The sequence below is a fragment of the Caretta caretta genome, chromosome 7 (assembly GCF_965140235.1).
Source record: "Caretta caretta isolate rCarCar2 chromosome 7, rCarCar1.hap1, whole genome shotgun sequence".
NCBI lineage: Eukaryota > Metazoa > Chordata > Testudines > Cheloniidae > Caretta > Caretta caretta.
The window spans coordinates 88,245,209-88,259,001 of NC_134212.1; the positions used below are offsets into that span (position 1 = coordinate 88,245,209).

The 13,793-nt window shown below is 36.1% G+C and overlaps 1 protein-coding gene across 6 annotated transcripts in view; it reads left to right on the forward strand.

Moving 5' to 3' along the window:
• The window catches only part of PCDH15 (protocadherin related 15), a 1,356,473-nt gene that overhangs the window by 350,490 nt on the left and 992,190 nt on the right, over positions 1–13,793 (forward strand). For all 6 annotated transcript variants that reach the window (XM_048859211.2, XM_075130916.1, XM_048859220.2 and 3 more), the window contains exon 3: positions 5,944–5,988. The gene's annotated coding sequence lies outside the window, so the exon portion shown is untranslated. The remainder of the gene's footprint in view (positions 1–5,943; positions 5,989–13,793) is intronic.

Sequence of the window (13,793 nt, forward strand, 5' to 3'; positions counted from 1 at the left end):
TTGCTCCAATTTTCTTCAACATTTTTACAAATGATTTGCCTCCAACTATCTCAAGGCTATTCAGTTATGTAGATGACATCTGCCTCACTTCAAGAGACAGAGACTTCAAAAAGATTGAGGAGAACCTGAACCAACACATGGCAACCATCAGTGGCTATTGCAAGAAATGGAGACTTAAACCCAGTTTGTCAAAGGCAGTGTTGTCATGCTTCCATCTCAACTACACCAATGCTTCATGAGAGCTCACCATCTTCTTGAATGGAGAATGACTGGCACTTGCCCCAAAGCCAGTATATATCTAGGAATAATTCTAGCTTGCACACTTACCAAGAAGGACCTCCTCACAAAGATAGGTCAAAAGATAAAGAGCAGAAATGGCTTCCTAAATAAGCTTGTGGGCTCAACTTGGGGAGTTAATGTTCAAACATTGCACAGCTCAGCGCTAGCTCTCTGCTTCCCTATTGGAGAATACTGTACTCCTGGTTAAGCTCTTGTTTAAGCTCTTCCCACACACACCAAATGGTGTAAATAATAACTGGGGCTCTGAGACCAACAAACGCTGAGTGGCTATCTGTCCTCTGTAATATCCCATATCCTGACTTCAAGAGTTATACTGCATCAAAAAACCTCCTTGAGAAAGTTCAGGAGATCCCACAATTTTCACTTTACAAATATATATGGACACTGCCAGATTGTGGTGAGCAGAATGAGAATGTTCCATTTGTAAGAAACTCCTTCCTCATCACTCAGCCTGATGAGAGACTGCCTGGCTTCAAGCTGCCATTCTATCTCTGGTGCAAGCTCAACCATTTTCAAATGCCAACACCTGGGGATTCAGGAACAATCCCCTGTGTAACTGCACTGCAGCTGAGGATGGTGCATACCTGTTGAATGGCTGTTCACCTTGTGCTGGTTTATCAGGAGGACTTTCCAACCTTTGCTGAGCCCAAGGCTATTGAATGGCTAAAATATATAGTGCCTATCTATCTGTGCCCTTTTGACACTTTTGAATTTCTTTTTCTCTTAAACATTTGTTTTATTTCCCTACTTTACATTTTGTATTTTGAACTTTTTTCCATCTTCATTGTACCACTGGTACGTTCACTAATAATATACTTAAATGCTCCTTTTCTCCCCTCTGCATTGGAAATTTTTGCTTTTATCTTTTCTATCTTATTTAAATCATGTGGGAACTAATGTGATTTGGATTTTTTTTAATTGTTGAACGTTATTCCCGCCTCATCCTTCTGCAACACTTCTGAGTAATTTTGACTTACTTGTCACCATGGTATCCACTCCACTTAGGTATTTTATGTGCTGTACATTAGTTTGCATGTATATATATAAATAAAACAAACACTAAAACAAAACAACTTTATCACAATTTAAGGCCCATTGCTGCTATCACTTGTGCACATACAAATGTGCATTCACATGAGTCTGAATGATGACAAGATCTGGCCCTTTAACTTTAAGAGCTGGATGGATGTGTATAATGAACATGATCCCATGCTTTGAGAAAGTAAAAACAGCTGAGACCCTTTACTTTAAAATAGGGATAGCAAACCCTTTCTGTGAAGAAGGATGAATTCCATTCCTAATTAATGCTATATGGACCAGTGTATAAATTCAGAATTTCATGTGCTCAATCCACAGCAGAGCTCCCTCAATAGCAAGGGTAGTTTATACAATAACCAAATGTTTAGTTATTGCTATTGTTTAATCAGCACCTTATTGTCACATTCAGCATGACTCAATGGGAAAATTTGTTCACCTTTAGGACCACTTTTTCTGCCCTTGTTTATTTCTTTTTATCCTCTTTTCTCCATTCTTCCCCTCTCTCTGCATCTCCCACCCTGCAGCAATTTCCAATTCACCCCCATCTTTGTGAGCTTAACTTGCACTTCCCAACCCGTACCTTCTGATAAAATAATAAACAATGAAATAGTTAATGCTGACATTTAAAGTGTAGTTATTATTAGGCTTTGAAGACAACAACCTGTGGACCACATTGTAAATCAGTGCCCAGTTCAGTCATTTTCCGGTGACATCTCAGCCATCTTTTTGGGATAACCCCATGTTCCTTCCCCAGATTTCTCTCTCTGCCAGGGCTGTGTCAGGTCCTCTGACGGAGGTGTTCACCCATATCCATGGCCACCCCCTGAAAAGGGTCCATTATTATAGGCAGTGACTCATGGCTGCTGCACACATGCTTGGGCTCTTCTCAGCCTGGAGTAGCAATCACATAATTCAGTACTCCTTAACTGCTTCAGTTTCCCCAGGTTAGTACAAAGCACCTTGCCCCTTGAACATTCAGGTGTATATTGAGTATGGAGGAATTTACAGGAAGCTTTTGAGGACAGGGGTCACCTCTTTCAGAATCTGACTGCAAACTGTGGGCTTATGTCTATTGGTGGGGCAGTCTCTATCTGCAATGGAGGGAAGGAGAGATCTGACACCATAACTTTGTTTAAAAAACTAACAATACATAATTAAGGGCTGGCAAGGTGAATCATAGTACTGTAAGAGTGTGAGGGGGCTGGGATTTGCAGCCAAGCTAATTACTGGTATCTCCTTGTGGCAGATGTCCAGTACAGGCACTTGTTCCATAGAGGGCCCAGGTTCCTGATAAACAGGAGTTGGAAATGGACTTCCCCTGAAGTCAACGGGGACTTGAGTTGGTGCTTCTAATGTCTGGTATAGTGAAGTGACAATACCCTTTCCCTAGCTCCTTAACCCTCATACAAAAGAAGAGCATTGGGGTCCAAGCAGAGCACTGAGGACCCAATATGGAGGGTTGACAGGAGACCTCCACCAGTTGTAACTGATTAAGGAAAGAATAATGATCTTTATTGTACCACTTATTGCTAGCTATTTCCCAGAATAGTTCAGAATGAGTTTGGTCAATAAGGGTGTGGCCTATTTGAACCACATCCCTTGCATCTTGACTTTCTTTTTTTGTGTTTGAGTAAAACACCTTTTGTTTCAGATTGTGATTTAGTTTTACTTTGTCAGGAGTCAACATTGCCCTGCTGAACTTTTAACATTTTGAAGTCAGGAAAAGTGCTCTTAATACTGGTGGTTTGTTTGATCGGTGCCATGATTTATAATGTCAGCTCTGTTTTGTCACTATAAGAGAAAAATGTTTTAGGAGCTCTATCACGGGTGTCAATTTAACACCTGCTTTCAGCAGTGCTCTAAAATCACCAATGTAATTTATATCGTGACCTGCCTGTGTGGAAAGCAGTACTTAGATAAAACTTCAAAGAGTTTTGGAAAATGTTTTAATCTGTGGCTTGCTCATCCTGAACAAAAGTGTTTGAATGACTATCACTAACCATGGCCATGTACTGTAACCTAACCTATACTGGGAAGATTGCGGGCCAAATGTGAAAACAGTGGGAGAATTTTTTTTCCCAGATTTTAGAGTTATGATCTTTTTAGCATGACTATTATTCATAATTTAATCACTTCACATGTTATTGTCTACATTTATAATGCATGTGTTGTAACTACAGGAACTATTTTTCGTATTGATGACAATGAAAGTTTGACAATATTTTTCTGTCACATGAACAATCTATTGAACTAGTTTATTGTACACTTATTCTTGCATATGGCATTTGGATAATTTTATTGCCTTCTTTCATATAGCACAAATGCAATTTCTCAGTACTTCATGATAAACCAAAACCAGATGGTTGTATTACTTTTCTAATTGCTGCCAGTGTGGTTTCCATTCTCCAGTTTATATCGATTGCATTTATGTGGTACTGCACAAATAAAGTAGGCCACAATTAACAAAATACACATCATTCGCTTTGCATTATTCACATTCTAATGTTAAATATGGGGGCTGCTACTTAGCAAAAACTGCATGCCACAGGGAAATAACTGGGGAAGTACTTTGATATATGTGGTATAAAATGTATGTTTCTATGATTCTGTAAAGTCCTTTACCGTGCATCTCCTCAATCACATTTGTTACCGTAAAACAAAGTATACATCTGCAAATAGGGAAGATAATGAACTAAAAGTAAAAAGGACTAAAATGGTAATTCAAACATGACTGTCAAACATGACTGTCAAATATGTACTTAAATTGGAATTTCTCCAGTGTAATAGTACATAGTCATTTACTCAAGTGAAGAATACACTTTATGTATTTATGATGTATAATACCAGGATGGAAATGTTATGTGGGACTAGATATGCCAGATATGTTTGCTGCATAGCTAAAAAGTCAATTTTCGAGCTCCAACAAAAGGAACCCAAGGCAAATCCATGTAGCACTTTGCAAAAAAATGGTATATTGGGTAGAGGTTAAAAAATGGCCTTCAGTAAAATCTTCAAAGAAAATGTGTGTGTACAACTATAATTCTGGTCCAGCAGTTCTAAATCCCTGGAACACTAGATTGCTTAACAGTTAACAAAATATATTGTAAGGATTTAATTAGTTGCTAACGCTTTCAGAGTTCTGGACTAGTTGCAAGAATAATAGTGCAAAAGTAAGGATCCCCATAGGAATATATGGCTGGATTTTCTAAAGAGCTCAGCATGTTGCATTATAAACTCTTTAGAAAAACTGACCATAAATGGGAGCTGAGCAGTAGAAAATCTGGCTCTGACTTCAGTGCCTGAATTGGAGCTGGGCTCTTTTAAAAATTTAGTTCCAGTTTGGGGGTATTGAGGCCTTGAAAACTTGGCCCTGAGCTCTTTTGAACGGTTTGTTCCATAACAGATTGTCGTCTTCAATCCCTACAGAGCATATATTCTTAAAAATATGCCACAAACAACATTTTCACTTTTACTAAGCAGCCAGAAAGGGACAGGAAAACACACAGGCGCTATTTTTTACCTGGACTAGGAAGAAGTGACAATGTAATGTCTCAGTCACGACGTATTAATCGCACCATGAACTCAAAACTGCTATTCCAAGGAGAATAATTCATCTTATGACTTGAGTTTTTTGTTATCCTGCACAAACTGCGTATATTGTGATAGAACATTATCAGTAGTAGGAGTGATAGAGTGGACCTAAAAAAAAACAACCAATAACTAATTCAGCTTCACAATTAAAATATATCAGGATGCAGCTATCATTCCTTTCTTTAAAAAAAATGAAATCATGATGTGACTGAATCTCAGTATTCACAGTAAAATGTGAACCAGAAAGTGACCTGGAAATCCATATACAGTACTCTTTCCGTCCCCTTCGTGGTACTCTGGAAAAAGCTCTTTGCAAGAGCAGGATCTACAGTGGGGAGTGGGAAGGCCTGTATTCCACATCTGAGGGAGAAAGAAGGAAATATTTATCTGTTTTTTTAAGGCAGTTGTTTGAATCTACTTAAAAGTTTGGAATGCTAGAAGTAGTCCCAGCTGAGACGGATTGGTAGGCAGAATGCAAGTGAAGAGGGTCAAAAATGCATGTTAAATGCAGTTTATCACACACATCTGCAGTTTACCACATGGGTATTATCACCACATAAATGGGTGTGGGTGAGTGTAAACACTCTTTAGCTCTCCAAATATGGAAGGTCCTGGATCACGTAGAAGCAGAAGTTAGGGCCAGAGATCCATAGCTAGGAATAGCTGGTCTCGGAATAGTAGTAATTTAAAATAATCTATGATACAAGGTTTTAAAAAAAATAAAATATGGATCTTGAATAAAATATTTGATGGTATGTGATAGTAGAAAGTGGTACTCTTTTGGATGTGCTACATAATTCACTTGTAGTTTCACTGTATGTGAATAATATAATATTTGTACCTATGTAACAAGGGATTTTCAGAAGTGGTCAGAGTTGATCTAACTTTGTTCCCACTGTCAATGGTAAAAGTCCCATTTGACATAATGGAAGCAATGTTAGGCCAAAGCTGAATTCTTTTCAAAATTTGTCCCATAATATAAAGGTTATCATACCTCTTATTTTCCTCTTTCAGGTTGAGAAGTTGAAGTGGCCAAGTTTGTCTGTGGGTCTATGCAGGGTGAGTTCCAATGGCAGTAGCTGTTCATGGTGCAATTATTTCTGTACACTGATTACTTTACTATACAGCGTCTCTGTGGTCTTGCTGGCCAAGTCCATTCCCTTTGGTGTAGTTTTTCATACCTAATGTCTAAACACAAAGTACCTCAATGCAGTACACTGAATTCGTGCTGAAAGCACAGTAGCAAGAGATTATGCAGTGTTCTAATGACAGCTACTGATACTAAAATTTTGTACTTCAAATATGAAAAAGTTTCAATCATAATGACAATGGTCTGATCTTGTACCATTGAATTCAATGAAAGTTTTATTATTGACTTCAGTGGCAGCACAAACAGGCCTTATATACACAGGAAATACTTGGTTGATGGTGTAATTAGTCATGAAATTTATATGGAAAAAATCATTATTCAGTTAGAGCTTGAAAAGGCTCATGTCTATGAGGTTTTAGTCACTAAAGAAACAGAAAACGGGGAGAATTGAGGACCAGCAATGCAAATTATGGTCTTTAGTTTAAAGAGCCATGAATTGCTGCTATTATCACTTTATTATTATTTTCAGTAGATGTAAATAATCTTAAAATGAGGTCTGCTGTCCAAATGGGTCTGAACAATCTAGTTATGCTTAGTAGCCAGGCATGTTTTTGCAACTATATTGTTTTGTTACAGCCCAGACTTATGTGGGGTGAATACTAATACAGGGAAACAGTCTTGTTCTTTTCCTTTGCTACAGATACAAATCAATAGGTGCATAACTATAGCTCTCTCTATCAGATACTCTCACAAAGTTCCTGTGTTCAATTATTCTGGCCTTGAAACACCAATAAAAAAAAGAAGGAATGAAATATATTTATTCAATTATTGGGGAGGGAGGAGAGTGAAGCCAGTACCAGTACTGTATTAGATTTCTAATAGGCTTTGTGTGGATAGTTGAAAAAAGAACATTTAAGTAAAGGCCTATAGCAAGGATATAATAGTCTATTACATTTTAAGGTTTATTTTTTTTAAGACAATACAGTTCTATAGACAATTGGATCCCTGCTAAAGAATTCAAACACTGCATTTTTATGCTGTTCAGTAGTGTGTAACCATTTACATTTGTTACCCAAATCTGCCTTGCAAACAATGTTAAAAAAGTGTACAAACACTGTTGTGACAAAACACATTTAGAGCAAATATGCAATTGAAATATAATTTAAATCTGAACATATTTGTTTTGCTAGGAAAAAGAGAGAGTGGAGCTGGGACTGGAAAGAATGAACATTGCCATTTAGTTAAAAAAAATGCAGTGTTTAATATTCTCAAATTCCAAAGTATCTGTGTGCATGCGTGCACACACACTCTCTCATGCACACGCTCTCTCTCACGTGTGCACACACACACACACAGAGAAATTTCAGTGTTTAATATGTTCAAGATTTCTCTCTCACACACACTCTCTCTCACACACACAGAGTGTGAATGATAGACACAGTTTATGGGAACCTAATATGTGTGGTGTTCGTAAAGTTGTTCATCATGGGTGTTGAAAAATTCAGGATTGTGAACAAGCCCTAGAAAGTTTGTAGTTGGGGAGAGTTGCAGTGAAAGAGAACCTGTATTTGAAACAGTGTTTTGTTTTGCTTTTTTTATCTAGTCCATCTTCCCTGCAACAAATTGCTAAAAAAAAAAAATAAAAAAAATAAAAAAAAATCTTAACTATCATCATTCATGATGAATGTAGATTGGCTTCTTTAAAGTAATGAGGGTGTAAATTTATGATTTCATGACCTGATCAGTAAATATTTCACATATAACTCATGAAAACGTACTATTTGTTCATGATTAGTATGAGTGATCATAAAAATTCATTTTAAAATTGAGGTGAAAACACTTGAAACTTGGCATTTGCAGTTATCTTAGGTCTTTGAGCTCATACTTGAAGAGAATGCTGCTACTTGTATGAATGAATATATGTATTCATAACTTATTAAGTGGATGTATTTACCATTCTCCAGCTTTTGGTATTTCAGTTATGATTATGATGAGACTATTTCATGCCAGATATATTTTCCAATTAAAATATCCAACAATTAGGTTTGAATAACTTCAAGACCTCTCTTCCATATGAATAAACAGATGTAAAATAACAGATGTAAAGACAGTGAACCAGAATTTACAACTTCAATAAGAGGAAAAAAATATTTGAGAAGGCTTTAAAAAGCTGAATTGGTAAAAACTCATTGAATAGTATGCTAACATCCATAATCTGAATTCTAAACTATATTTGTGTAGCTGCAAATCATTCAGGTTCCAAGCACCAATTTTCTTTAGGAATTGCCTGGGTATATCTAGTTTTAGGGTTTGATTAAAATGTCTTGGGCCTAGAACCTCCATAATCCACTAGAGTTCATCCTTTTTCAAAGCCTCCTAAACCCAAAAGATTGTAGACCCCAATCCTTCATTGTAATACCTGTAGGCAGACTGCTGTGTCCTTGTGGAGACTGTTGACTTTGACTACTGGCCCGGAGCTGTGTTTGTGCACACTCCCACTGCAGATGACAATGCAAGATATGGGTATTAATCTTGTCTCATTCTCAAAAACATTATGTTTATTTTTAAAATTGTATTTTCCCTCCAAAAGTCACTTCCAAATTTATCATTTTAAAAATTTTAATCAGATCTACATCACATTATCTAAGCATAAAAATAACTGATGCCAGCAAAGGCTCCAAAGAGACTACTCTGAATAATTAACTTAATAATAATTACATAAAAAAAAAGCCTGCAGTGAAGAGCCAGATGTTGATGCTTAAACTCCCCCCCCCCCCAAATAAAAACAAAACAAAAAAACTTTGCTTATGTTGTGTTTCACTTTGACTTCAGAAATCTGTGGTATATAAAAACATTCCTTCAGACTTGATCATATCAGGTATTTTGACACATCTTGCAACACAAGCATAAATCAGTCCTTATAGTATCATGTGAAATTTATTGTGGGAAATTATCTTTTTAGTGATAATTTTTACTGATATCTGATTACTTTTATTAATTATTTGTATTGTAATACCAGCAACATATGCCTGGTACCCTCCGAATGCAGTTCCTACCCCCAGAGAGTCTTAGGCCTCACCTACATTTATACGTTAGATTGACACAGCTAAGTCGGTCAGGGTTGTGAAAAATTCAGAACCCTGACTGACGTAGCTATTTCAACCCAACCCCCTCAGCGTAGAATGGCAGGCATTAAAATAAACCTTTGTACTCTGAAGCACAAGGTACGTTTACAGCTCTGTGAAAATTTGCAGGAAATTTTCTTACATATGTGTGTTAATGAGCCAGAACGTCTGGAAAAGCGGTCCTTCAAACTCCATGTGGAATTTCCTTAAAATACGCTAAAAAACCCCACCATTACTGTGAAAAATGATAGATATCAAAATATAGACTAATATTAAGGCTAATATAATGGAGAGAATGCTGGTGTTACTACTGATACCTGAAAATATAACACAAGGAAAGATGAATAATTTACTAAAAAGTAAAATGTTAGATTCAGAATATTGTATTCCATACATCCCAAATACAGAGTTTCATTTGTGCACTTCATGAAGTATTTGGCTCATACAGCACACAGCCTTCAAAATTGTGAAAATGCCTTAGGGTCCCGCTCAATTTCCACAGTAGTTAATAGATAGATTACTATGGGGGTTGAATCACATCCTTAGAAAGTGAATATGGTGAAGATAAAAAGGGTTAGTTCAATAGTTCCGTTGTAAAAAAGATAAAACTTTGTAAAGATAAGCAGGTTCTCACTTAATCCATTTCTGTTTCATGAAATGCAAAAAAGCTTCTTAATTGGTGTCATACATAATAGCAAAATGTAAGCTTCATGCTCTACTATTGGAGAAGAGCTGGTGCTACCTGCTGCTATTGAAATAGGTAGGAAAATGTACATGGACTCTCTTTTACATAAAATGAATCATGTTCTATTTTCAAATAATGCACAGGACAGAAAAAACCTGACATATTCAAAGATTTCAAGCTCTATGTGTACTACATTATTTCACTATACTGCATATCATCACACTGTTAAACAGTAGAATACCAATTGAAATGTATTAACTATTTTGGATGTTTTTCTACATATTCATATATATTGTATTCTGTGTTGTAATTGAAATCAAAGTGAATATTATTATTATTACAAATATTTGTACTGTAAAAATGATAAAAGAAATAGTATTTTTAAATTCACCTCATACAAGTATTGTAGTGCAATCTCATTGTCGTGAAAGTGCATCTTACAAATGTAGACTTTTTTGTTACATAGCTGCACTCAAAAACAAAACAATGTAAAAGTTCAGAGCGTACAATCTTGACTTCTTGTTCAGCCAATCGCTAAGATAAACAAGGTATTTACATTTACAGGAGATGATGCTGCCCCCTTCTTATTTACAATGTCACCAGAAAGTGAGAACAGGTATTTGCCTGGCACTTTTATGTCATGCAAATGTTTTTTTATCAGAGCTGATGCAGTAGGTACTTTTTGAAAAGATATATTTAGGAGTAATGATAATTTTTGCTGTTATTTTTCATAACTGAAAGTTTAGCTGTCAGCAGATGGTGCATGCAGTTTGTTCAGAAATATCTATAAGGAATTTCTGTTTTTCACCATCTCCCATTGTTCTCAGTGAGAGTGACTCCAAACTTCCCTCAGTGAACCAAGTACCTCAAATTTATACAGTAAATTATATTTCAGTAAGTTTTAACTGTATTGGAAGTTTTATGCGGCATTGGAAGTTTGAGTCTGTCTTTGAGTTTCATTCCATTATTCAGATAATTTAGGGAAAATGTGGTCAGTGACTGGGAGGTAAATTCATTCTTAACTTTAACTGATAAACTAATTGACAGATCTACTTGTAAATTCTTCAAAACATTGATTTTCATGTACTCAAATAGTAAGGGCTATACTTTTGAGGATTGTATACTGTTATCTTCATAGATAACAAAGTGGATGAATCCCTGTTTTAAATGCAAAACTCAGCTCAGCCCTACCTTTGGAACTATGAATGATACTTCCATAATATTTTGAGCATTCACTTGTCTAGTAGTCTGAAAAAATGAGCGTTCTAAAGACTGAAAAAACAATTCTGGTTTCAAATGAAATGAAACTATAACTACTTCTCTGGAATCCTATGGTTAAGGAGTGGCTCACAGAAGGATTTGATTGAAAGTGTTTGAACCTCAGCTAAACTTCAGGTATATAACAAAATGGACACAGCTCTATTTACAGCTATTTTTAGGTGCAGTCTTTCTTTTCTCATTGTAGTTATTCAAGAATGGCTTGCATTTTCCCTGTGAGACTTTTAGCTGTTCTTTGGTGTGATCACAAATCCTAGTCCCTTTAAAGGTGACTGATTTTTCCCCTTATTAAGTTGTCCAGTATTTTAAACAAGTACATATTTATAGGTTGTCTTGTTATCTGGTCATAACCTTTAATCAGTTAGTTGGGTGACAGAGTAGGTAGGTATCTTTATCTCATGAAAGATTTCTGAGAGTTGTGACCTAAATATGGTCTCTGTCACTCTGTTTTAGTCTTCAGGCTGTGTTAAATTTGTGCCAGGGCTTGCCTGCGCTGAGCCCCAGCAGCTCGAGGGTTGGAAGTTCATAGCCCCGGCATCTCTGGGCTTGCTGCATCAGTTATGAATGTAAATAAATTGCTTGAACCCTGGTACCTCTTTCATTACAAATTAAGCACTGTTTGCAGGGTATACTATATCTTGTAAATCTTTCAATTTAACTCCCTTGCAGTTCTTTGTCCTGTGGCACTAAGCTTCGAGACCTTTTATATGATATATGACAATATGCAAATTCCATAAAATATAGAGGTATTGGCAAGAGTCTGTGTAACTAGGCCGATAGTTATCAATCCTAGCCTGCTGGATTAGCTATCTTTCATGTTATATAACTTGTATGTGTGTGTGTATGTATATTTTATGTGTATTTATGTGACATCTTATTCAGCACAGAGTTAATGGATTTCTAACTGTTCTCTAGGATTAAAGTAGTCAGGTAGGGGAAAACCACATAAAAGACTAAAGAATTTTCTTCCACTACTGCTTTGGATGAAAAGGTTCAATGTGTGCTGTACCACGTATTTGTTTGTTCATTAGTTATGTAAACAACATAACTTTTTTTTCTTCCTACAAACAAGAAGTTAGTTTGTCAGGATATCTTGTAAAATTTGTGAGTTCAGGTGTGAGTTTAAAATGATTTTTATTTGTTATCGAAATTTATTCTATCAGGAAGACTTCCTTTGACCTTTTCGATCTCCAGGGTTGCAGCTCTGTTATAAATCAATTATTTTTGGTGAGAGATGAAAATTACTTACCTGGAATTATTGTCCTTTGAAGGTAACAGTTTTAAGAAATCCACTCAACTGCCTTTCCTCATCTGTGAGAGTTGGCTTTGTTGTTTTCTTCTTAGCTTTTTGTGATCCAAAAAGAACTGACAGTTGCGGACTATGGCATGCTACATCTTCTGCTCAGGTGAATGTGCATCTTCCCAGAATTCTAAAATCTTCACATGATCTCTGTCAGTCACATTTTACAACAGAGATCAAGGAGTGTAGATCTAATATTGTTATCTTGAGGTTATAATTATTACAGGTCAGTAAGTTTCATATCACTTAAATACAAGTAGTAATGCTCCAGAAAAGAATAAGTAATGATATTTGTGTCATATATTTTAATGAACATGATCTCCATTTAGTAAACACAATTTAAGCTAAAGAAGTAATTTATGTTAGTTTTATGCCTTCAAACATTTCTTTGGATTGACTTACTGTCTCATGTTGCTCAAATTGTTGCACACCTTTGTCATTTTCAAAAATTTTGTTAACATCGTGTGTCTAAAGGACGGTTATGAGGATTATAAAATCTGTCAAATTTAACTTTGCTTTTAAAAATCTAATTAGTAAAGAGAAAATAACAGTAAATGAAACTGAGACTTGACTCAGATTTGCTATTTGCCTTCTCTTTCTGTAATTTTGGTATTGTTAGAACTGAGTGAATATTGCAAAAGTAATCTCGAAATATATTTTTTTTAATTAAAGATTTGTCTTCAGTATATTGTCCTTACATGTTTGTTTTGCATGATTATTGTAACTCATTTGATACTAGAAGAATGGTTAGGCCAAAATCATATTTTTATTTCTATGCTCCCTCCACAACCCCTGATCAGTGCTAATGTTAATAACTAGATGAATGTTTTGAATGCATTTATAGACTTGGCAGGTTTTAGTTACGTTTATGATGTGATCAAAAACATAAGAATTCAGTCATACAGTGTGGAGATAAGGCCAACATGCATTGGGCATTTTACACTTGTCAGAAGACCAGATGAAAGAGAATGAGTCATCAAAAGAGAATTGGATTTTCATTTTATACGCCATTGAAATGTTATTTTTGAGAGTTTTGTGAAAATTAATCACAGATGCCAAGAGACAGGTGAAAAGGCAGTTTCTTTCATTATGATTCTACATGGTGTAAGAAAGATGTCAAACTGACAGACTGCAAAGTTGCTCAAGGAGTATTTCTAAGCTGCAGCTGAAGTGTGCTTCCCAGAGTGGGTAGACAGAAGTACTATGCTCAATCTAGTGTGCTAAAAATAACAGTGTAGCGGTGGGTAGCAAAGGCAGTTGCTCTGGCTACCCCCCTCCCCGAATATATTTCCAGGGGATCCAGGTGGGTTTGTACTCAGGCAGCTAGTCTGTACTGCCACCTTTGCTACCTCTGGCTACCCTGCTATTTTTAGCATTCCAGCTCGA